The sequence below is a fragment of the Lissotriton helveticus genome, chromosome 1_2 (genome assembly GCF_964261635.1).
Source record: "Lissotriton helveticus chromosome 1_2, aLisHel1.1, whole genome shotgun sequence".
Taxonomy (NCBI): domain Eukaryota; kingdom Metazoa; phylum Chordata; class Amphibia; order Caudata; family Salamandridae; genus Lissotriton; species Lissotriton helveticus.
In genome coordinates this window covers 120,367,788-120,394,992 of record NC_136058.1, presented here as the reverse complement: position 1 = coordinate 120,394,992, position 27,205 = coordinate 120,367,788, and positions in this window count along the sequence as shown.

The following is a 27,205-nucleotide window of genomic DNA, read 5'->3' as shown; positions in this document are numbered from 1 at the left end:
AGAGGTCACCTGGTCGGATCATGGGCTCGTTAGATTCTCGTGGGAGGTGGATAATGTAGGCAGATTCGCCTCAGCACTGCCTGCTGGCCATCCCCAGAGGATTAACCTGGATCTATTCGGCCAGGAGCTAAAAAAAACTGATATGAAACATTCCCCTGAGTTAGAAAAGGAGGTTGATGCTTTCAATGGAAGGGTGTTACAAGCGGCGAATGCGTCCACTAAACACACTACTATATCTAGGGTACGGTTCAGCCCCTCACAACCCTGGTTTTCCCCCAAGCTGAGGGAGTCAAAATTGGGCTGTAAGAAGTTGGAGCGTATTTGGAGGCGGGGATATGGCCCCAACGAAAAAGCTGCCTTACGAACAGCTCAAAAAAACTACTATGCCGCCATTAAGGTTGCTAAAGGGACCTACTATGCCGAGAGAATTGCCAAAGCGGAAAATAATAGCAGAGAAATCTTCTCAATTGTTAAAAGCTTTGTATCCCCGGTAGCAGAAGCCTCTACACTTCCTTCCTCGGCTGAATGGTGCGAAAATCTGTCTAGTTTCTTTATAGACAAAATAGCAAAGATCCAACAGCATTTGCTATCTGCCCTTCCGGCTGAAAGTTCTGAGGTTGGCCCCTTCATCAGGTCATGTCATGATGAGACCCAGCAGTTTATTAACTTTTTGCCGGCTGCAGAGGGTGATATTCTGCTCCTTCTCCAATCCCTTAAATCAGGTTCTCCCTCTGACCCTTGCCCTGCCCGTGTTCTTGCGGATGTGGCCAGCATCGTTTGCGGGGATGTTACCCAGATAGTGAATCGTTCACTCTCTTTGGCGGAAGTCCCTGGGAAATGGAAACAGGCTATGCTCTTGCCACTTTTGAAAAAACCTGGCCTTGATGCTACTGCCCCAGGCAATTACCGCCCCATCTCTCTGCTGCCCGCATTGGCGAAAATATGTGAGAAGGTTGTCTTCCGCCAACTGGAAAGGTTTGTGGAGACCTCAAATGCTCTGCACCCAGCCCAGTCTGGCTTTAGGGCGGCCTATAGTACAGAGACAGCGCTAGTGGAGATGACAGAGTCTATTCGGGAGTGTCTGGATGGAGGCGGCAGAGCGGTCCTGATTTTATTGGATCTCTCTGCCGCCTTCGACACTGTTCCGCATGCTCTCCTCATCTCCAGGCTGGCCGCTATTGGTATTGGTGGCAGTGTCCTGGCCTGGGTGTCCTCATTTCTTTCTGGTAGGACGCAACAGGTCTGGATGCCACCTTTTTCATCTGAGCCTAGACCACTTCTTACTGGAGTACCACAGGGATCTACTCTTAGCCCCCTGCTGTTCAACATATACATTACCCCCTTGGTTTTTTTGGCTGAACAGTATGGGGCTAAGATTATAGGGTATGCTGATGACACGCAGCTACTCTTCACCTGGCCAGATGATCACGTAGACACGGCAAGAGTTCAGCTTTGTCTGTCTTCAGTTTTTCGCTGGCTAACTGCGGCTCAGCTAAAATGTAATGAGGACAAATCGGAGGTCCTCTTCTATGGCTCCTTCCCTCCCAGTTTCCGAAGTTCGCTATGGCCCCCGAATATCCCTTGTCCCAAGGAGATGGGAGGCCCGGCGAAGAATCTTGGGATCTGGTTCGGGGAGGATCTGAAATTTGAGGACCACATAAAGAAAGTCTCTGGGACATGTTTTGCCACTCTGAGAATGCTCAGAAAATGTTTCCAACTACTCTCTAGAGAGGCTAAGGAGACGGTTGCCCGAGCACTTATTCTAGCAAGGCTGGACTATGCGAATGCCCTGTTTAGCGGCATTCCTGCCTACTTAGTCAATCGGCTATTAATCATCCAGAATGCCGCTGTTCGCCTTCTGTGTAATGTCCCAAGATGGAAGAGTGTTCGCTCTCATATGTCCAGCCTTCATTGGCTCCCAGTACCGCAACGCATCCTTTTTAAAACTTTGGTGCTTGCTTTCAAAGCCACTCATGACCATGGTCCGGTCTATTTGAAGAAGAGATTTACTCTCTATGTACCTACAAGAGCTCTTAGGTCATCCACGCTGTTCAAAATGACCCTTCCTAGGTATAAGCGTGCAAGGCTGGGTGGCCAGTCTATTTCTGTAGTGGCGGCCCGAGACTGGAATGCTCTCCCTGTGCATCTGCGTTCTTGTCAGGGTGTTACCTAGTTCAAGAAAAATTTAAAAACCCATTTGTTCAGGAGTGTGACATAAGTTGACCCCCGCTGCTCTCTCTCCGCTTTCTCCATCGTGCCAGGATACTCCCCAGTAACAGAGCGTGCTACAAAACAATTTATACATACATACATACATATACATATACATAGCGTAGGGGTAAAAATTACTATTCCCACTCCAGTGAGTGCAACAGTAGGGAAAGCGTTGGATAGCGTAGGGGTAAAAATTACTATTCCCACTCCAGAAAGTGCAACATTAGGGAAAGCGTTGGATAGCGGGAGGGTTAAAATTTCTATTCCCACTCCAGAGAGTGCAACAGTAGGAACAGTGTTGGATAGCGTAGGGGTAAACATTACTATTCCCACTCCAGTGAATGCAACAGTAGGGAAAGCGTTGGATAGCGTAGGGGTAAACATCACTATTCCTACTCCAGAGAGTGCAACAGTAGGGAAAGCGTTGGATAGCGGGAGGGTTAAAATTACTATTCCCACTCCAGAGAGTGCAACAGTAGGGAAAGGGTTGGATAGCGTATGGGTAAAAATTACTCTTCCCACTCCAGTGAGTGCAACAGTAGGGAAAGTGTTGGATAGCGTAGGGGTAAAAATTACTATTCCCACTCCAGAGAGTGCAACAGTAGGGAAAGCGTTGGATAGTGGGAGAGTTAAAATTACTATTCCCACTCTAAAGAGTGCAACAGTAGGGAAAGCGTTGGATAGTGGGAGGGTTAAAATTACTATTCCCACTCCAGAGAGTGCAACAGTAGGGAAAGTGTTGGATAGGGTAGGGCTAAAAATTACTATTCCCACTCCAGTAAGTGCAACTGTAAGGAAAGCGTTGGATAGCGTAGGGGGTAAAAATTACTATTCTCACTCCAGAGAGTGCAACAGTAGGGAAAGTGTTGGAAAGCGTAGGGTTAAAAATTACTATTCCCACTCCAAAGAGTGCAACAGTAGGGAAAGCGTTGGATAGCAGGAGGGTTAAAATTACTATTCCCACTCCAGAGAGTGCAACAGTAGGGAAAGTAAATACTTCATATATGAATAAAAATAAATTAAATATTAATACGAAATACAAATTGATTAAAAGTAATTAACAATTTTATCTAATATAATAATTAATCAATTAAAAATACAAAAACAAATAATTATTACAAATAATTACCTATTAATACAAATTATTTACCAATTAACAATTAATTAATTAACAATTAAAAAATTATTATAAATTACAAAACAAAATCAATAAATAAATAACAATATTTAATTAATTACAATTAAATTACTTCCCACCCTATTCCCCTATAAACCCACAACCCGCTACAGAAAATAAATTAATGCAATTAACATAATTATCAATTAAACTATTAATTAAAATGAATTACCAATTATATTTTAATTAATTACCAATTAAAAATTTAAATATCAATTAATTCCAAATAAATACCAATAAATAAATGTACACATGTAATTAATTATAATTAAATTACTTCCCACCCTATTCCCCTATAAACCCACAACCCGCAACACAAAATTACATTAATACAATTTACATAATTATCAATTAATCAATTAATTAAAATGAATTACCAATTATATTTTAATTAATTACCAATTAAAAATTTAAATATCAATTAATTCTAAATAAATACCAATAAATACATTAAAAAAATTAAATAATTATATTTAAATTACTTCCCACCCTATTCCCCTATAAACCCACAACCCGCTACAGAAAATACATTAATAAAATGTACATAATTATCAATTAATCAATTAATTAAAATAATTACCAATAATATTTTAATTAATTAACAATTCATTATTAATTAACAATTAATTCAAAATAAATACCAATAAATAAATTAACATATTTAATTAATTATAATTAAATTACTTCCCACCCTATTTCCCTATAAACCCACAACCCGCTACAGAATTATATTACGCAACAATTAAATACCATAAAATTAATTAATTAAAATAAATTATAAAATAAATATACACTTTTCACACATATACTAACATAAAAAATATTTACAAAAATTAATATTAACTTACTTACCTCAAATTTGATATTTTTGTTGTCTGTATTCTGTCCATTCTATATTTTTGTTGTCTATATTCTGTCCATTCGATATTTTGTCCATTCTATAATTTTGATTCGATATTAATGCTATTCTATTCGATATTTTTGTAGTCTATATTCTGTCCATTCGATATTGTGTCCATTCTATATTTTTTAACTTGATATTAATGTAACTCGATATTAAAAACTCGATATTTTGAGTGTATACCTTTCACTTTATTACTGGTTGAAGTGCTGCATAAATACTTTACACATTGTCTCTAAGTTAAGCCTGAATAATTTTGTGCCAAGCTACCAGAGGGTTGAGCAAAGGTTCAATTGGGGTGTGCTTGTGTTTCAACCAGACTAACCTAGTTTCTCACACAAAGTCATCATTTGTGTGTATTACACCAAATGCAAACTGATGAAATAAAAATGTAACCAGTATTCTGTGACCCAAATCTGTTGGTAAAAGTGATATTGCTCACAGTAGTGCTTAGTATGTAAAGTGTTGCTATTTTACAGCTGAATTGCTAAGAAGCTGCTGTGACATGGCTGTACAGTTTTTAAACTATTTTTCTTTTTTAGTTAGGATTGCTTTGTATGGTTTTCTAATTTTTAGTTTGAGCCTATAGACAGTGCATCGCTGTCTGTTGCAAGGTGTATCATGGCCTACCAACAATATAGAGGGACTTGGAGCGCTCCTATTGATTACCATTGGTTAGCTTTATTTGTCACTTTTGTGTGCCTGCATCTTATTCATGTCTAGTCTGTCAATCTTGTTTTTGTCTCTCCCAAAGAGCATTACTTTTTTACCAGCACATTGATTGTCTTGCAGTGTTGCTCCCACTGTGTACTGTTTAAGCACTACTTATTTTGTTTGTGTGAAACATTTCATACGAGTGCTTGTTTTTCAACTGTTGCCCTCTCCGTGCATCTCTATGTCGCTTGAGTGCTTTTCTCTGCCCCCCCCCCTGTTGTGCCTGCCGGTGTGCTTCCCTCCATTTCCTCCATGCACCTTCTGTGTAGCTTTTCACTACTGTCACCCTTTGTGTTGCCTACCCGTCCCTATTGTCGGGAAACAGCCTTTACAACGCGGCCTTAAGCACATGTGCCATTTCCCCACAAGCTAAACAATGCTTGCCTTAACCACGCATATGCCTTAACCACGCATTTGCGTGGTTAAGGGAGTCGGCGTTCTAGCTGTCTGAGCGGATAGGAGGGGAGAGGTACCAGAAGGTTCACTACAGGAAAAACCGGGAAATGGCCTGGTAGGTTGGACTGGGGCCTGGGGGAAGTGTGTATAGGTTTTAGGGATGGGGGGCTGGTTTTAGGGCTTAGGGCGAGGGTCTGGGGTTGGGTTGGTTTTTAGGGCAGGGGGCTGTGTTTTAGGGCTCAGGGCAGGGAAAAGGGGCAGTTTTCAGGGCTGGGGACAGTTTTTAGGGCTCAGGCAAAGGGTGCGGGGTCGGGGTCGTTTTTTTGGGCTAGGGGGCTGGATTTTAGGGCTCAGGGTAGGGGATCAGGGTAGTTAATTGGCTGGAGCAGGTAGATTACAATGCAGGAGGGCTGTATTTCAGGGGTCAGGACGGGGGGGGGGGGCTGGCGTGGAATCTTTACCACACATATTCCTTTACCAATCATTCCTTTGCAACAAAATTTGTTGTACAGGCATTTTTAGTAAAGGCATGGGTGGTAAAGACGCGGTCGATGTAAAGACCTCTTGGTTAAGGCATGCGTGGTTTAGGCATGCGTGGTTGTATCATACAACCCTCCCACCATCTCCTGTGTTGCTATAAGTGTTGCTATACCCTATGTTTCTTTTGCTTTCCCAAACCCCTCCCACCCTCCACATGCTACTTTTAGCTGACCCCCGTCACCTTGCTTAAAAAAAAATACTATGCCCGTTTTATTTTTTTATTTTTAAGTACTCATCCAATTAGGATCGGTAACTAAAAGAAAAAAAAGCGTCTGCATCATTTTGAAGGTACCCACATGCGTGGTGCTCATGCCTACAAAATGACGTGGCACTCATGACAAAGCCTTTTTTGTATTTCTAAACTTTAGCCAGGGCATTCTGTGCAGTGTGACAAAAAAACTATTGGCAAGGCCAATAGATCACAAAGAGCTACTGGCTTTGCCGGGGCATGTAGACTTTGCAGGAATAAACTTTACAAAAACATGATAACACAAAGAAGCCAACTGAAGTACAAACAAATGATTTTGTGATGCTGGACTGGTTTCCTTGTATTCTATTCAATAGAATCTTACATTCTCGGATACAGAAGTTGTGCTTTGGCAAGGTTTCAGTTAGAGCCTGGGAAAGCCATCACCACTGGAAAATTAATTTCTAAACACGATGACCTCAAGTCATAGTCCGATTTTCCTCCTCCCATTACTGAGTTCAAGTCAGTGTCATTTAGAATATATTTTAGTCCAATATAATCTGACGGATAGATAAATAGAAATGATAATATAATTCCAAAAAACATGACAGTTTCCACATAAGAATCTGCTATTTTATAGCGATTTCATATGTTGTGTAGTGAAGCCCATTAGCACTCTCTTATTCCTAACATGAGTCACCATGAGACACAATGCAGTGTCCGCTTTATCAGCCTGCTACATCAAGGCAAGGAAGGAGATGTGCGCGTGAGTGTTTGTTTGTGTGTGTGTTTGTGTGTGGGTGTTTTTATGGGTGAGTGTGTCTGTGTGACTGAGCTAGTGAGTGTGCATGTGTGTGTTTTTGCATGTCTGTTTTTGTGTGCTTGTGTATATGTGTGCATTTACGTAAGTGAGTGTGTATGTCTGCATGTGAATGTTTGAGTGAATGGGTGTGCATATATCTGTGCATCTCAGGATTGCCATCACTTGCTTAGGTCGGCACATACAAAAACAGCTATTGACAATGCCCTGCAGAAGTAAACATATTATTTTCGCACTCAGAGACATTCTCTCTGCAACAGATGTTCATTTGACCCAGACACAGCAACTGAAAACCAGACTGTTTGGGTGAAGTCTGAAATTCGTTTGTGCTTTGTCATGATCAGATGGCACTTTTCTCTTAATGTGTTTGTTCTTCCAATGAAATGAGAGGAAAAAAAACAATAGGCAAACATTTCATTTGTATACAGCATATTGCCTATGTTTCCCAAATAAAATGAATAAAAACTGTATTGGTTAAGTTTGACTTTATTTGTTTCCAGTTCTTGCTTTCTGTAAAACTTGCCATTCGTGTGGTACTATTGTTGTCATTACTCGAAGAAATAGTTTGCACCTGTGCATCAACGACCCCACTGAGACAAAACTCCACCCCATCTCTAGACTGAAAGGTGCTTTACAAACTTTCATTGTCACCAGTAGTAGCATAAGATCCAAATGACAATGTGGCCATTATGTGGATCACAACAACAGTTTTTATACAGAATAACCTTATGAAACTGCAACGCTATATGCAAATTTGGCACCAGTGTAAATATTGGATACATTCATGTAGACTGGCAGTGGTCCAGCTGTACAATTAATAACATTCTGTAATATACAATTAGCAGAGTTTGTGGTGTTTCAAACAGCAGAAAAGGGGGCATAATTTTTAGAGCGGAAAGGTCATAGGAAATTGGATATCATACTAGACCCCAATAGCCAAGAGCACGTTCTGCTAGTTGATGATTATTATTTTTTTTGCACAACATTTGAAGGAACACCCAAAGGTATTTTTTCAGGGTAGGCTTTAAACACAGAATCAGGTCGAAAGAATACAACAAACCTGTGCCTCTCAAGGTTAGAAACATACCATTCTGCATAAAAGACGAGGATAGGAAAGAGTTAGACAAAAAAAAAACATTGGGATAAAAGAAAGTGTTAAGGTAAGTGAGTGGATGGCACCTCTGGTAGTTGCTCAAAGAGCCAATGGGAACGTGAGACTATGGGTCTGATTTAGATGTTGGCGGGACAACAACAGAATGTTTTATTTTGCCAGTCTTCCCGTCTACCGCCCTCTACCCGTCTTCCCGTCTACCGCCCTGGCTGGCAATGGGAGAGAAGACTGCTGCGGTACCATCGACTCTACCAGAACTTCGCTCCTCTCTTTTACATTGGGATGGTTTGTAGCAGGTGCCAGTGGGACTCCAGCCAGGTTTCCCGCCCTCCAGATTTGGAGGGGGTCTGTTTCGAAGGGAATTCTGGAGGGAATCCCTCCTACTTTGAGTCTCCGGAATGGGTTGAAAATGGTTGAAAACTCACCTTGTTTCAGGGTACAACCTGTGATTTCATCCTCTACCATCTTCACCTGCTGCACCTTGACTGTGACAGAATAGCACCCCATTTTGAAGGACCCAAAAGTAGGTGTTCGTATTGTGTATGGGTATACATTGCATGGTGTGTGTAGGTTAGTAGGGTGCAATGCAGAATGTACAAAATATGCTCACTACACATAACCTATGTACACATATGTTCACATACACAACGTATATGTGTTTTATGTGACTAAAAAATGTTACGTACCTGTCTTTCCACCACCATAGTCAACCCTAGTGAGTTCTCTGCCGACAGGACTCCGCCAGCCCAACGGGAAAATCCAAATCTGCTCCGCAGGAACCCACCATCGAGACAGGGACCTATGGGAAGTTCACCAGCACAGAAGACCAGGAGGCAGATTTACAAGTCCCTTGCGCCACTTTTGCATCACTTTTAACATGGGAAAAGTGACGCATAAGTGGTGCAAGGGGCTTGTAAATCTGCCCCCCCATCTCTTTAAGTTTAAAGTGAAAGTTTATTGAAATAAATTGCAATGATTACATTTTAATGCACAACTACAAATCATTAAGCATACAATCATAAATCCAGAAAAAAGAAAAATACAATATAACACCAGCAAAGAGACATACATGATAGCAGTAATATAACAAATGCGAAATAGGCAATGCAAAATTCGATAAATAAAACATGAGATTCTAGAGTAGGATACACATTTTCTTTTAACAAAATTACATCATGGAGGTTTAGGAACGTTTTCAACTCGGGGCTTATGAGAACATGAGGTCTGAGAGAATTTATCTAAAAAAGAGGTGACTGGGAGCCCTTTTAATAGCTAACAAAACATGGGGTGTATAGGCCCCATCAAGTCTATGGTGATAACATACACCATACCACCATGCTTGACAGGATACTTGAGAAGAATCCTTCCAAGCTTTGGTAATCTGCTGGAAAGCTACTGCTAGAAGTAAATCAATTATATAAAAATCACCAGATTGGGAAGACCAATAATCAGAAACACTACCTAGAAAAAGATTAATAAAATTAAAAGGAGAGTGTGAGTTAAGAATTAAATAAATCTGTTTCCAAACTTTTAACCAAAAGTCATAGATAAGGGAACATTCAAATGACATATGTTTATGATCTGCAAATGGGTGAGCACAGTACCAGCATTTTGGGATATTGTGGGATAGAATTTATGGAGCCTAACAGGAGTGATAAATAATCTATTATATATAAAAAATAATGATTGAGTTGTGTTAGTTGCTCTAGAAGACTTTCATATTTTAAACCAAATCTTATTCCAAAGGGAAGTGGGAAAAGTAGATTGAAGATCCATTTCCCAACACAGTTCCACTTCAGATTTATCTCTATCCACTGGAATTAGAGTTATATGTTTATATATTTGAGAAGCAGAGGGTAGTGTGTTTAATAACTCACAGAGAGGAGAAGTAGAAAATCTAGATATTTTTTTCAGATGAGAGATACAGAAGACCACCTCTGCAGCGTTCTTCTGTGTATTGCGTGTACATCTAAATACAGTGGGTGGAAGACCATCACCACTGCAGAAAGATAGAAAGATCAAAATTAGGCCTTATGTATCGATCTCAGGAGTCTTAATCAGAACATTATGGTTGATAAGTTCCCACTCCCACAAATTAGTGAAATGCTTGGTATGAGAAAGGATCCAAGATGGTTCACGTCACACTACCTAACGTCAGCTTATCACCAAATACCATTACATCCCAAGAGCAAACATTTGACTGCATTCATAATGCCATTTGGCTGTTACCAGTACAAACGGATGCCTTTTTGACTTGCATCTGTGGCAGCAGTCTTTCAAGGTTTGATGTTCCAACTTTTTGAACACCATCCTGGGGTCATAATCTGCCAAGATGACATATTGATCATGGGGAACATGACCAAAGAGTAAGAAGTGTGCTGAATATTTTAAATAACAAAGGTCAAGTGCAGAAATATCTAAATGCCGTTTTGCAAACAAATCCATTATGTCTCTAGGGCATGAGATCTCAGTGTCTGGTATAGGTCCGAAAAAAATAATTCGTTGGAACCACCTAGAATGCACCCTCACCTACCTCAAAGGATGAAGCAAGATCCTTCTTAAGGTTGGCCACATTTTATCCAACATTTGTGCAGAAAAGGCATACAATATTTATCAATTCATTAGGAAGTTGTGTAAATTGGAGTGGAATGTCAGTTTAGAAACATGTTTTGAAAACATAAGAAAGGATATTTGTAGAGCTTTACCATTGATAGGTTTTGAGCCTAGAGCTACAACCATTGTAACAGCTGATGCAAGTGGACGGGCGTTGGGAGAAGTTATTTTGCAATTTGGAGAACATAACCAGGAGTAAACCATTTCATGTGCTTCACGGTCCATGTTAGCAGAAGAAAAATTCTGAACTATTGAAAGGGAAATATTGGCTTGTGTATGGGGGTCAAAAAGTAAAGGCAGTATGTGTGGGGCTTGAGTTTCTTAGTCCGCACTGATCACAAGCCTTTGACTAAAACCTCTTACAATGGAAGGGATGGAAAATGCAACGCCCAAATTAGCTAAATTGTCTCTGAGGCTGTTAGATTATACGTACAAATATTACGCAGGTCAAAAAACAGAGTGACTTTATTACTTAAGTAGAGCTCCATTAGAAGTAAGTTTTGTAATGGATGACTGGTGGGAAGAATGTGTGTTGCAAATGTGGAAGAAAATAGAACTGACATTATATTCAAAGAACAATGGATGTAGGGTTATGCGGCTGATATAACCCTGGCTTGTATTAAGGCATTCGTGTTAAATAGGTGGCTGAAGAAGTCATTTTTAGAGGGGGACAAGAGTCCTTTTTGGGAGATTCATGAAGAATCATCTTGGGAAGCTGATGGGTTTTGTCTTATAAGTGTGAACGTGGTGCCACTTTGCAATCTAAGGACGAGGGTGTTGGAAATATCCCACAATGGACATTTGGGCCTTGCAGTAAGCAAAAGAATGGTCAAATTACATTATTGGTGGTTTGGACTAGATAAAGATATGGAAACTTAGTGCAAGAGTGTGGTAAATGCCTGAATGCAGACAAAAATTTGGAAACTTTCAGACCATCATTATCTCCATGACAGTGTCCCAACAATCCTTGCGCGACTTAAGTATAGATATTTTGGGACCAGTACAAGATTATTCTGGAGTATCAAAGTACAGTATTGTTTTAGTGGACTTATTCTCAAATTGGCCTGAAATTAAAATAAGGGAGAAAGCAGATTCCACTGCTATAGGCAAATCCTTGGATGATTTGTTCCAGAGAAAAGGGATACTGGAAACGGTGTTGAGTGACAACAGTACATAATTAGTTTCAGGGATATTTATCTAGATGGTAGTTGGTACTTTAAAATATTGAGAGGAAGAGATCCTACAACTAAAGACAATCAAGCTTGGATGTTATGTTATGTTAAAGGAGCTTGTTAAGCGCACGTACACCAAGTGGTTTCATGGCGCTGAGGAACAGGGAGGGCGGCATCAACAGGGCAAGGCATGGCTTATGCGTAGGCCTGAGAAAACAGCAGGGTCTTAAGGAGTTTTCTAAACTGGGCATAAGAGGACATAGACCTCAATTCCACGGGGAGAGAGTTCCAGAACTGTGGGGCCAGGACCGAAAATCTAATTGGATGAATGTAGGAAGGCAAGAACAGGTATTGTGGAAATAGAGAAAGCATTAATAAAGTAAGGAATATTTACAATAGTCAGGAGGACAGTAAATGTGGCGTGAAAGAAGGAAATTTGGTAGTAGGGGAGACTACGTGAAAGTGAAACATCAGAGGAAAATAGAGAAAGGTAGTAGGAAATGTATTGGGCCCGAGAGCGTGGTGGAGATTTATAATAATACAGCCAAGCTCATTGATAGCAAGGTGTGGCCTTTTAGCAAATTGGCTAAATGTAGTGATAATACTAAAAGGGACAGAGAAGTGGTCCCTAAAAATAATCGGCTTTGGTTGATGGATGATGGTGAGAGGAATATAGTGAGTAGGTGTGAGAGGAATGTACCTTTGAATGAGGAAAGAGTATTCAGATCTGGATTGTGTTACAATGCCCCAGAAAGTGGCTACATTATGCTGTGATGTACAATAGTTCTTTGTACACCAGTCCTACAGCTTGTTCATGTTATTGTGCCATTTTCTAAAATGTATAATTTTAAATATGACATGTAATGTTAATTTAATTTTTGTTATATTTTTATCATATGTTGTTGTAAACATTTTAAGTTTTTTCATTAAAGGGAGAAAATGTGTGGTGTCCTCTGTGATCGCATTCTGTGATCCAGAATGCGATGACAGAGATTGGAATGGAAGAAGTACTGAGTAGCTGGTGGAGGGGGTTATGACGACTGCCCACTCCAGAGATCTTCTGTTACCAATAAACTACGTTTGCACTGAGGAAGTAGTCCTGGTATTGCTTGATTAGAACTTCACAGAGCTGAAAACGTTATTTAAATTTGATTGCTTTTATTACTTTGAGGAAGCAGTAGATGTACGTCACAACACACATGTTAGCAGGAGTAGAACATAGTAATAAGATGTAACAATCAGTGAAACAGTTTGGAAATCTGATACCAGCTTCTTCAAATAATTAACCCTTGGTGAGAGGACTCAGGTAAAAGTGGTGATCGATGCACATGCGACTGAGGTGATCCAGCCCAAAGGAGCCCTCATACAGCATGGCAATGCTTTGTGATCCTTTTAAACCAGTTAAAATGTGACTTTATAGAGGGAAATCCATGCTATTAACTTTCAGAAAATAAACATAAACCAAATTACAAGCCATGCAAATTTACTTTTCCTTTGCCGTCTATGTTTTTGCTTTGCTCCTGTAACCTTTTTTGCTTAGCTGATTCAGTGGATGAAGAGTGACATACCTTTAAATTTTTCTCCTACTGTTGACATACTCTATGTTTGCCCCTTTACTTTACAGAAAGCATGGTTTATTTCATATGTTGTTGAGTGCAAGAAGGAATCAATAGGTAGTAGAATGGATACTTTCAAACATGCACTCACTCTCACATTACATGTTCTTACTCAATCATCTGTCCCTGAACTAATTTACTCAATATGCATTGACTCATTCTTCCACTTATGACATTCATTTATCCACCCATTGGCCCATTCTTGCACTCGCCCATTTGTCTATCTGCAATATCACACACGTACACCCTTCTAATCTGTGAACAGCCACTTTTAATTAGTAATAAGTCAGACTTACTGATTTTGCCAATGCTTTAATATTATCAGAGCTTCCTTGTGGCTGCCACTGCTAGGAGTCTGGCAGTGCTTCATTGTTTTATTGTCACTGGTGACTATTCCAGGATATCTCTGATATGGAGTTCAGGTTCACAGAGTTGTGTGCCTACAGTTAGAGGGTACCACTTTTGTTTTCCAGAGTGGCCAGGGTAATCCATGGTAATTAAAATGGGGAGCATTGCACCAAGCCCACTCAGCTTCTGGCCCCACATTTAGAACTTTGAAAGTGCACCTACTGGAAAGGAAAATGGTGGATTGACTCAGCTGCTGACAGCCTGTACTCCGAGTAGGTGCCCCACCGCCTCAGTCCGATGAGCACGGAAGGGCTAGTAGAACGAATGAAAAGCACTTAAGAGGTTTCCACATAACTAAACCGTGGTTTCCTTTTCTTGGGGAAAGGAAAAAGAAGAAATAATGAAGCACTTTTTCTGGCTTCAGTTTACCTGATGCTGGTGCCATTGTGGGTCTGGAGTCTCACCGGCAGGGTCTGATTGACTCACAGCGCTCCTCCCTCGGCTGGTTCTCTTTGGCTCACACACCTGCCTGCACTTTACTACACAGAATGGCTCAGCCGAAATCCACAGTGCAGAAGGGAGGTCGCGCTGGAGCACGCTCAACCGCAGCGGCAACTGATCCGGCAGCGCTGGTGACTGCAGAGGATGAAACACATTTTCCTGTCACAAAGGACAATGCAACTCGACTGACTGCTTCCAGAGTCGGACGCCCTATCCTGAAGGTACCGCAGTAAGGTAAAGCTAGCAAGGTGATCAACCCTGTAAATATGCTGCCGGAAAGGGATATAGTGGATGCACTTATGGAGGCAGTTTCTAATGCACCAGGGGAGACTCTAACAATATTACCAGCCACCAAACCATCAATAAGTACTGAAAGTGCCACGAGCTGGGACTCTTTACAACTTAACTCTCCAAGCGCTGTTGAAAAGGGTGAGAACTCTGGCTTCCCCTGGGAAGGGCTGGTTGAAAGGGGTTGAACCTAACACAATTAAATGCGGCTGTTGGGGCGAGCAGCTGGGTGGTGGGTTAAATGAGCAATCTGTGACTACAATGGCTGCGCGGGCAGCAACGCCTGAGCCACCAGTCACTACTCAAGGGGTTTGAGACAGCAAATTAGTTCAAACATTGGAGACATACCTGACCAGCACACTGTCTTTGGGAATACGCAGAGAGATAGTGACACTGACACCGTGCGGCAGGGCCTGGGGGTGCAGATATTCTTGCATTCCAGCAGAAGCGAGTTATTACCCCCCTCAAGTATCATCAATGATATCTCAAGTTGCAGCACTAATGGTACTTTGGATACTAACAAGGCTGCTATAAAGGATTCTGCCCTTGAATCGACCAGCTCACTGCATGGGAGGAAGAAAAGCCAAACTATAAGATGCCATAAAAAAGGAGTTAACAGGCAAGGAGAGATATGGGTTGGCAAGTTGGGTACAACTTGCAGTTCCACTTTGTAAGTGGGTCACTGCAAAGGGTGAAGTGAAAAATCTGATATCCAGACTCTCTGGCTCAGGTCTAGGGCCAGTTGTGAGTCATGACTCTAAACGTACGACTTAAGGTATCAGTCATGAATCAACTTTCTCTCCTGAGATAGAACCAGCGATAAACAGTGGCCTGATGAAAGCAACGACTACCCCAACTTTCCCAGTCTTGACTGCTGAGGTGGTTGAGGGTGAGGGTGAGCCAGCTGTCTCCACTATTGGATCGGTGGAATCTTCTGCTGGGGTGATTCTTCAAGCACTGCAGGCTCAAAGAGAAGAAGCTCAAGAGTATTACAAACAGGCCAGGGCGGATAGCTTAGTGATCAAACAGTCTCTTTCTGAAGTAAATAACAAGGTAGCGGCACTTACAACAGACATCACGGACCGGCATCAACGAGTCACAGATGTAGAAGATCACTCCACCAAGACCGCTAATATCTCTGAAGTACACGAGAACCAGCTTATCTTTCTGCAAGGGAAATTTGAGGACTTAGAAAACTGGCAGCGCCGCAATAATCTCCAGCTTTTTGAGGTACCAGAATGTGAAGAGGGAGCAGACTCTCAAGTATTTGTAGTACAACTACTTCAAAAGGCCTTCCTCTGACTTGGCTGACTGGGATTGGGACTGCCAAGTGCAGCGCACACATAGATTACCAGAAGTCCTCAATAAGCCTGCAGGGGGCTACCCCAGGCCAATTCTCATTTTCTTTGAGAACTTTCTTCTGAGACAAGCAGTCTCTATTAAAGCTCGACCTACAGTTCCTATTGGCCTGGGCTCCTACTCCATCTTTTTCAGATCAGACTTTTCTGAGAACACTATGGACAGGCGATGGAAACTGCCAATTTATAGATCCATTAAAATCTGAAGGGGTACAGGCTTTCCTGCAGGAACCAGAACCACTTAAAAGTTATTAAAGATGGGCAAACACAGTAGATATACACTGACCATGATGCTCAGCAGATTTTGGCAAAATGGCATCAAGGAGCCAAATAATCTTTTCAATAAGATAAGCTATTAATGCTCGACTAGAGGGAAATAATGAGGCATATATGAGACAAGGCTGGTAATGATTAATGATCTGTAACTCTAGCAATACTTAATTTCACTTATTTCTTACCTCTTCTCCTATTAATTCTTACACTGACCTTCCTAAGCTCTCTCCTTTGCTTTCTTTTTATCTTAGGCACAGATATGCTATAGATATGTTAACGGAAAAGGGGGTGGTGATGAACAGAGTGCCTGAATTAAGCAGACCACTCTTACCCAGTCCAAAGATCAGGGCTTGATCCATCACCGTTTTTTAGCTCACTGCACCATCCCAGCTCAGAACTTGGCTATATGCAAATTAGTCTGTTCCTGTCCCAGTGCATGATGGGAACAGGGCAAACCAAAATACCAAGCCAATTCTTGTATTGGGAAGGAAACAAGCTTCCGGGGACCGGTTTCTGCCATTTCAGGCGTCGTCGGCCCGGCTTGCTTGAATCCTGATGGTGCAATGAGCAAGGGACTCACATCTGAGTATACCCTTCCACGCTTATGGTGGACAAAATGATTCAGAAAAGGGGGTGGTGATGAACAGAGTGCCTGAATTAAGCAGACCACTCTTACCCAGTCCAAAGATCAGGGCTTGATCCATCACCGTTTTTTAGCTCACTGCACCATCCCAGCTCAGAACTTGGCTATATGCAAATTAGTCTGTTCCTGTCCCAGTGCATGATGGGAACAGGGCAAACCAAACTACCAAGCCAATTCTTGTACTGGGAAGGAAACAAGCTTCCGGGGACCGGTTTCTGCCATTTCAGGCGTCGTCGGCCCGGCTTGCTTGAATCCTGATGGTGCAATGAGCAAGGGACTCACATCTGAGTATACCCTTCCACGCTTATGGTGGACAAAATGATTCAGAAAAGGGGGTGGTGATGAACAGAGTGCCTGAATTAAGCAGACCACTCTTACCCAGTCCAAAGATCAGGGCTTGATCCATCACGGTTTTTTAGCTCACTGCACCATCCCAGCTCAGAACTTGGCTATATGCAAATTAGTCTGTTCCTGTCCCAGTGCATGATGGGAACAGGGCAAACCAAACTACCAAGCCAATTCTTGTACTGGGAAGGAAACAAGCTTCCGGGGACCGGTTTCTGCCATTTCAGGCGTCGTCGGCCCGGCTTGCTTGAATCCTGATGGTGCAATGAGCAAGGGACTCACATCTGAGTATACCCTTCCACGCTTATGGTGGACAAAATGATTCAGAAAAGGGGGTGGTGATGAACAGAGTGCCTGAATTAAGCAGACCACCTTACCCAGTCCAAAGATCAGGGCTTGATCCATCACCGTTTTTTAGCTCACGGCGCCATCCCAGCTCAGAACTTGGCTATATGCAAATTAGTCTGTTCCTGTCCCAGTGCATGATGGGAACAGGGCAAACCAAACTACCAAGCCAATTCTTGTACTGGGAAGGAAACAAGCTTCCGGGGACCGGTTTCTGCCATTTCAGGCGTCGTCGGCCCGGCTTGCTTGAATCCTGATGGTGCAATGAGCAAGGGACTCACATCTGAGTATACCCTTCCACGCTTATGGTGGACAAAATGATTCAGAAAAGGGGGTGGTGATGAACAGAGTGCCTGAATTAAGCAGACCACTCTTACCCAGTCCAAAGATCAGGGCTTGATCCATCACCGTTTTTTAGCTCACTGCACCATCCCAGCTCAGAACTTGGCTATATGCAAATTAGTCTGTTCCTGTCCCAGTGCATGATGGGAACAGGGCAAACCAAACTACCATGCCAATTCTTGTACTGGGAAGGAAACAAGCTTCCGGGGACCGGTTTCTGCCATTTCAGGCGTCGTCGGCCCGGCTTGCTTGAATCCTGATGGTGCAATGAGCAAGGGACTCACATCTGAGTATACCCTTCCACGCTTATGGTGGACAAAATGATTCAGAAAAGGGGGTGGTGATGAACAGAGTGCCTGAATTAAGCAGACCACTCTTACCCAGTCCAAAGATCAGGGCTTGATCCATCACCGTTTTTTAGCTCACTGCACCATCCCAGCTCAGAACTTGGCTATATGCAAATTAGTCTGTTCCTGTCCCAGTGAATGATGGGAACAGGGCAAACCAAACTACCAAGCCAATTCTTGTACTGGGAAGGAAACAGGCTTCCGGGGACCGGTTTCTGCCATTTCAGGCGTCGTCGGCCCGGCTTGCTTGAATCCTGATGGTGCAATGAGCAAGGGACTCACATCTGAGTATACCCTTCCACGCTTATGGTGGACAAAATGATTCAGAAAAGGGGGTGGTGATGAACAGAGTGCCTGAATTAAGCAGACCACTCTTACCCAGTCCAAAGATCAGGGCTTGATTCATCACCGTTTTTTAGCTCACTGCACCATCCCAGCTCAGAACTTAGCTATATGCAAATTAGTCTGTTCCTGTCCCAGTGCATGATGGGAACAGGGCAAACCAAACTACCAAGCCAATTCTTGTACTGGGAAGGAAACAAGCTTCCGGGGACCGGTTTCTGCCATTTCAGGCGTCGTCGGATGGGGCAGTGAGCTAAATAACGGTGATGGATCAAGCCCTGATCTTTGGATTGGGTAAGAGTGGTCTGCTTAATTAAGACACTCTGTTCATCACCACCCCCTTTTCTGAATCATTTTGTCCACCATAAGCGTGGAAGGGTATACTCAGACATGAGTCCCTTGCTCACTGCTCCATCAGGATTCAAGCAAGCCGGGCCGACGACGCCTGGAATGGCAGAAACCGGTCCCCGGAAGCTTGTCTCCTTTCTGGTGAAGAATTGGCTTGGTAGTTTGGTCTGCCCTGTTCCCATGATGCACTGGGCCAGGGACAGACTAATTTGCATATAGCCAGGTTCTGAGCTGGGATGGGGCAGTGAGCTAAATAACGGTGATGGATCAAGCCCTGATCTTTGGACTGGGTAAGAGTGGTCTGCTTAATTCAGACACTCTGTTCATCACCACCCCCTTTTCTGAATCATTTTGTCCACCATAAGCGTGGAAGGGTATACTCAGACATGAGTCCCTTGCTCACTGCTCCATCAGGATTCAAGCAAGCCGGGCCGACGACGCCTGGAATGGCAGAAACCCGTCCCCGGAAGCTTGTCTCCTTTCTGGTGAAGAATTGGCTTGGTAGTTTGGTCTGCCCTGTTCCCATGATGCACTGGGCCAGGGACAGACTAATTTGCATATAGCCAGGTTCTGAGCTGGGATGGGGCAGTGAGCCTAATAACGGTGATGGATCAAGCCCTGATCTTTGGACTGGGTAAGAGTGGTCTGCTTAATTCAGACACTCTGTTCATCACCACCCCCTTTTCTGAATCATAGATATGTTAACGACATGGGTGCTGGTATGGGTCTCTGGGTGCGCTGGCTCTTGAATGGCTCTCGAAGGCTGTCCGGTCAGCGACAGCAGTGAGGGGGTGATTCTTTTCCAGAGACACAGGGTGGGATGGGGGAGGGATGGAACGGGTGGGGGTGGGTTTACGTGGAAAAAAGCAAAGGGGATGCGAAAGATGACGTTCAAAATGCTGCAAATAAGAACCAGCTTATGGGAGTTTATATAATAATTGTAGACAGTACCTATAAGGAATTTATTTGCTTTTCAGGAAACTCAATGAAGTACAATGAATTCTTGACATTTTATTTCTTAACTTACGTGCTTATGTTGGAATGTCTCTGGTTTTAATGCTGGCCGAAAACGTCAACTTGTCTGGAAGGAATTAAATATGTATAAGCCTCACCTTGTATTTCTATCGGAAACTCATCTAGCTTATAAAGATAGGGGATTGCTTACTCAGCTAAGATATCAAACAATAGTGTGTACATCGCAAAATATTTCGATCACAGGAACTGCTATTTTAGCTGGCAAAATGCTTACATATAAAACACATAGGATGTTAGCAGATCCGAGGGGGGAGATGGGTAATTGCTCAGCTGGAAATATATGGCATAAAATATGTTCTAGCAACTGTTTATGGGTATATTGTTGATGCTCCTGAGGTTTTGAATTCATTAAAACTGATATTACTGGAATGGCAAGGGGTTTTAATAATTACGGATGATTTTAACTGCGTAATGAACTATTCTATTGACTCTATCATCCGTCGAACGATAAGGATGCCGAAAGTGCGGGTGTCTATCCTAGAACTAGCACGTCTGCATAATGTTAAAGATGTCTGGAGAACTCTTCATCCAAATCTCCCAGGATATACATATTATTCATGCCTGCACAGACAATATTCTAGGATAGATATGGTATGGGCTAATGATATCATACTTCATTCAGGCATGATTGAGGTTTGCCCAATAATAACATCGGATCATAACCCTATTATATTTAGTCTTCAAACACAGGTGAGAAGCATACCTAGGTGCTCTTTTTCTTTCCCAAGGTATCTGCTGACAAATAATGAGTATATGGCACACCTGGAGAAATTATTAGTAGAGTTTATTCACATTAATCTTAACTCAACCAGCTTTTGCATTTTCTGGGATTCAATGAAAGCATAAATTAGGGGAATTACACAACGATTTATATTGCGAGAGCATAAAACCAGAGAGGGGACTATTAAGGCTACTTGTTTGAAGCTTGCTAACTTGGAAATCTGTCATGCTACAGCTGTGAGACAAAACGACCCCAGACAAACACAGATCTATATTGATCTTGTTGAAGCACAGGTGTCATATGGGCGGACATTAAAGGAGTGGGTGGCTGTTTGCTATAACGAATACTGCTCAGCTCTGTATGAATATAGTGAACAGGTGGGGAAGATACTTGCATACCAATTGGCTGATAAAAAGGCTAAAAACTCAATAAAGGCTATTAAGGATGCAGATAATGTACTCCATACTGAACATCATAAGATACTACAACAGTTTATAGTGTTTTATGAAACTCTATATGCTCAAACAGATTTAATAAATACAGAGGAACTCTCTAAATATCTAGGAAGAGCTGCACTCCCTCTTCTACAGGAAGATGCTATTGACCAGATTGCTCTTGAAGTTTTACTAGAGGAAATTTTTGTGGCCCATTTTGGTGCTACGTCAGGCAAAGCATCTGGTGAACATTGAACCCCTATGGAGGTTTATAAAGCATTTAGCAGTATCATAGCACCATTGTTTGCTAAAGTTATACAAGAGATCGGCGATCCTGGGATAGCAGCATCAACTTGGGGCTCTACAAATATCGTATTTCTTTTTTAAAAAGGCCACGCCACCTGAAGTATGCGAATCGTACCATCTGATATCGCTTATTAATACTGATGCTAAAATATATGCCAAGGGTTTAGCTAACCGGTTAGCTCTTTTGATGCCAGGCCTGGTCTCAGGACAAAACCATGGTTTTATAGTAGATCGAGGCACTACGGCACATACTAATACAGCTATATGGCCTTTGATTTCACCCAACAATTGAGTAGTAGGATGCTTTTAGTTGCGGAAAACACCTTTGACTGCGTGGCTTGGAGCTATCTGTGACCAACTATTGCCTCATTTGGAATCACTGGCCGATTTATTGCATGGATACGAGCTCTATATCACATGCCAAATGCTCAGCTGAGCTACACAGGCTCTCAATTTACTTCTTTTCGCATATATAGAGGCACCCGTCAGGGGTGTCCTCTATCTCCACTTTTGTTCGCACTTTATATTGAGCCATTTATACGGTTATTAATGGCTAATGAAAATATTTACCTTTACGGTCGGGAATAAAAACCCTGAAGGTTACTGCTTACGCAGATGATATTGCTATTTTTACAAGAGACCCAGCTGCCTCCTTAGAAATAATCGTGAGGGAGGCAGACATTTTTGGCTCCTTTTCTGGGTACATGTTAAATCCCAGTAAAACGCAGGTGATACTTAATTTTAAACCAGGTTACCAATAGCCGCAGTATGGCCTGAAGCGACTTATTTGGGAATTTGTGTTACATCTCAGATAGAACATATATTAAGGCTGAACTATGACACCTTGTTACAGGACGTTAAGAAACTAAGGAGTTGGCATAAATTACCTATAAGTATAACTGGTAGATGCAATATTATATAGATGACAATACTGCGAAAATTCCTATATCTATTCCGGTCAATTCCCCTAAGAGTTACTAATCTCTGCTTTAAGAAACTAGAAGGCATAATAAGCAGTTTCATATGGGGTATAAGCGAGCACGTTGAGCTATTAAGCTCATAAAATATCCGTATAATCAAGGGGGGTCTTCAGCTCCCTGATTTTCAATTATATTTTTGGGCTTCATTTATTGGCCATCTACATAGTCTTCTTTCAAGTGAGGGGCAAGATTTTAGCCACCAACTCCTATTGGGTCAAGATAGCAGCATGTTTTTTGATCTGACTCAAGATCCGAACTACTACAAGCGAGTCCGGTTTAAGACAGTCAGGGACGCGGTTACTATGTGGCGGGAAATTCTCGCTAGATATTCTCTTCCAATTTTTCATGACAGGTTCCCCCTATGGGATAACCCATTATTACCCGGGATTTTTGATGATAGTGTCTTAAAGGGGTGGGCCAAGCTGGGGGTTGAAAGACTGGGACATCTGCATGACAATAATGGCTTTAAAACTTATCAAAGTCTACAAAATGTGTTTGCTCGTCAACGTCAATATTTTCATAAGTACTTGCAAATCAGAGACTTTTTCACAAGATCACAAGGGGTTAAGGCTGTAGCGGCACACAACATACTGACCCATCTACAAGAGTCACCTTGGGAAACATGGAATCCGTACAGCAGACCGACACTTGTGTCAGGATAGAATCGACCCGTGTGTACAATTAGCCTCAAAGTGGAGCTGAATGTTGGAAATGGATGTCACTCCTATAGCAGTAACCGATGCACTTGCAACACTAAAATAAGCGGTATGCTCAGTTAACTTGAAGCTCCAGCACTTTCGGACAATATGCATGCTATACTATACCATGGATAAAATAGCTTGCTGGGGGGAGCTAGGTGGTTGACATTGGAGTAATAAGACAAAATGTCCTAAGTGTGGATTACACGCGGCAAACATTGTGCATATGTTTGCTACTTGCCCATCGCAATTTATATTCTGGCAGGGCATTAGATATGCCTTCAAAGCTCACTTGGGTTTAGATTTGGTCTTCACTAAACAGCAGATTATGCTGGGGTATAAGGCCGATCCCAACCATATGCAACGAGCACTGCTTGCTATTACATTGGTGACAGCTAGGCTAACTATTGCAAGGTCTTGGAGCTCTCCAACAGCTTGTAGTACCGCTGACCGGTGGGCTATTATGACTGAGATCTTCGAGAGGGAAAGATCCTTGGATAAAGCCACGAGGTATATGATCACTGCTGAAATGTATTGCTATCTGGCAAAGAATGATTAAGGATTGATAACATATTATGATTTTCCTGTAAATTCCTATGAAAGTTTATTTTTTCTTCTTCCTTCTTTTACCGGATTGGTCTATATCATTTTTACTTATCTGTATTATGATATGAATTCCGATATGTACATTTGCATTGCCTTACAGTTTTAATGTTTGTATGTACTGTGCTGATCTGCTTTGCGCTAATAAAAAATTATCACAAAAAAAGAAAGTGCACCTACTGAGAAACTAACATAATCATGTACCTATTTATTTATTTTAAAAGTTTTATAGATCTCGAACAAGATCCTTGCGGATATCAGAGCGCTTTACATTGGCTACATCTAGTTAAAGAGACAATTAGAAGCAAGTAAAACAGATATACATAACCAACAAATTGCACAGGAGAGTATTAAGACCCAAATATGGCAAACCTGTTGAATCAGTTCAAAGGCAGATAGCATGACTAGGATGTCATATTGGACTCTTGTAATAGTGAGGATTACTTGTGAGGGGCGGAATGAGATCATAGTTTCATTAGACTATGATGAGGTGAATTTTGCCATGAGAATCGCTTTAACTTCCTTTTTGAAAGATGCGGTAGAAGCATTCAGTCTGGTTTCTGGGGGAAGTGTATTCCATATCCTGAGCGCCATCCCAGAGGAGGTGCGTTTGTAGATTTTCTTTTTTTTTAATCTTTGAGGTTTCAGTAGAAGGTTTTCCGCACTTCTAGAAAGTATTTGTTTGGTATTTCACAGACCAGTTACAGCTTATTACGTTATTTGACTCAACCAATGGATACACATGTTTGTTTAAGGTTTAATATGAGATCTTGACATTACAATACATTCACAATGTGGAATATGTTTCCATTCACACAATGTCCCAAATACGCTTAAAAGTGGAATCACAAGCCATTTGTCATCAGCACTTCTCCCTTTTTCCACAAGAACAGTTCAAACATGAATGGCAAAATATTGTAGTTCGCAAATGCTTTCCACATAATTATGACTCTGTCATACTTGCCCCATAACACATCATCTGTTGCATAATCTGACAATTCAAACTAAAAATTGTTTGTAGCTCAAATGCATCAAAATTACAAAAAAAATCTGACTTGTGTTGCTTCGAAGTGGAGACCGCTTGCAAAGGTTGACTGGTCACCTTTCTCACTGCTGCATTTGTATGTTACACTGGTTCTGAGGCTAAATCTTTGCAAAGACTCTTAGGCTGTGTAAGAATGTCAAACTAATAAAGCATCAGAAAATGTATCGCATTACCCTGCAGCCCTTCGTTTGCTCCATCGTCTAGCACATTCTTCGTTCACCCGGGTGTATAAATGATCTGTTAGATGTTCAACATTTGATTCAATGCATTTTAGACTCCCCATTTGACTCTTGTTTTGATTATTGTTTTGGGTACTGGTTATTATTCCTGTATATGATTATTGTACGTACTCCCGTTATCTCTCTATGTTCCATCGCATATCCCATTCCTACTCGTGCACTCAGGTTATATTGAGCTGTTATGCCCATTAGATTCCCAATGTTAGACTAATGTTCTTATTTGTTACCTTTGCCTCAAATTGTAAAGCGCTCTGATATCCTTCGGGATCAAGTTCGCGCTATATAAAACTTTATAAATTAAAAAAATAAAATAAACTTGTAATTGCATTCCAACAGGATAATAACACATTTTGCCCTGTTGTGAAGTCACTAGGAGTGAAGTATGCGGTTCCTATATCTCAACCACTCTGTTTTTGTAAATCATTGGGTGTCTTCTGTAGTCTACTTGGAAGATTTCACATAGGTTCAATCTCTGCATATGTTCAACACGTTGGACCCTTTTAAGCAGACCTTGGTGGGCTCCCTCATGGAAACTGAGAGCACATAATGCCTCTTTTCTCTGAAAGACAGGCTTTTACCCTCGGTGAACACCGCAACACACTTCCACTCCATATTTCAATCTATGAAATAGTTTCTGCATGATCACAGCTATGGTTGAGACCCTGATGTTTGAAGGGGTAAAGTTCCATTTTCTTCATTTCAACTGTCCGCAAACTCAGGTATGTCTCTACCCTGGTCTTTGAAAGCAGCCAGGAAAGTAACATGCACACATCTTACCTTAGACAGGGCAACATCTCTCACCCTGAACTCTCACAGTTTTCATTCTATACCTAACTCACATCAATGCCCATGCATTGAAGCACTTTCACTCTGCACCCAGACACTTATCAACCTTCATTCTTGCACAGAGAGTACTCACACCATTCTCTCTGCACTCATTACTCTGCTCCACCACCTCTGAACTTATTATTAATCCCCCCCAGGCGAAACCTAATGCATTTACCATTGCTTGTTTTTTCAGTGTTGTTGCCTCCTGATATATTCAATGGGTGTGCCCTCATAACTGCCATTATACCTTATCACATTTGTCAACTGCAAGCCACATTGACTGTCATAACCAGTGTCCAGTTAACTCCTGTGCAGTGGGTATGAATTAGTGCCGGGGAAACAGTTAGATTAATATGTGTGCTCCTTTTAGCATCAGCTAATGCCTTAATCTACCCAGGAGAGTTTCTGTGCTGTACGAGGCATGAGACACTATTTGAGGTTTATACAAGCTGCTGTCCATTGGAAAGACACAACTCACCATCGAAAAGATATGAATAAAGATGGGCAGAGTCATAATAAGGAGTTACATTTCAATTTAATAACAGAACATTGTAATTAGTGTGCTATTTATAGAGAAGGAACTACATAAAAGAGTAACAATGCAATGTGCAGAGGCAGAGCACATCAGAACCAAGGGAACATGTATCCGGCAATAAGCACAGTTTGTCAGATTATTTGGATAGAGAGTGGTTATGTTGTTGTAAAATCAACATCATCAATTGATTGACATGGTGGGGATGCAAGGGAACCCTGTCTGCCAAGTAACTCATATTTAAGACAAACAGGCACACTTCTGGGCAGTACCAGTTGCAAGAGGTGCCCAGGAGTGCTCAGCAGTATTGCTGCTGCTGGACACCGCCACTCAGTCATAGCTATAGCATCACCAGATCCAGTGTCTGCTTCCTTACCAGTCAGGCAGGTGAAAGGCGAAGTGAAGAATCCGCTCTTGGTACATTGAGTCTCTTTCCAAATGTTCAAGGCTCCTTGCCACCTGAGATTCTCACTTGTGCCTGGTTCCAAATCTCCCTTGGAAGGGTATGCTAGTGTTATCTACCAACTACACACAAGGATCTCCTCTGTGTCCTGCTCTCCCCACACCAACAATACAGCTTACACTCGGCTCTGCTCAAAGATACCTTGATGGACGATTCCCTGATGTATTATCTTGCAAGCTTCGAGCACAGTCAGCAACAAAGCAATGTTCTATTTGTGCTCTAAAAACTTGAGCAGAACACACGCAAAAATAAATGAAGCTAGATGCTGCATACACTAATGAAGGGCTGGTGGAAGACAAAAGACTGCAGCATCCAGATACTATTTATGTATGTTTTGTAGCATTTATATAGCACTTACTACCCTTATGTGAGGTGCTAAA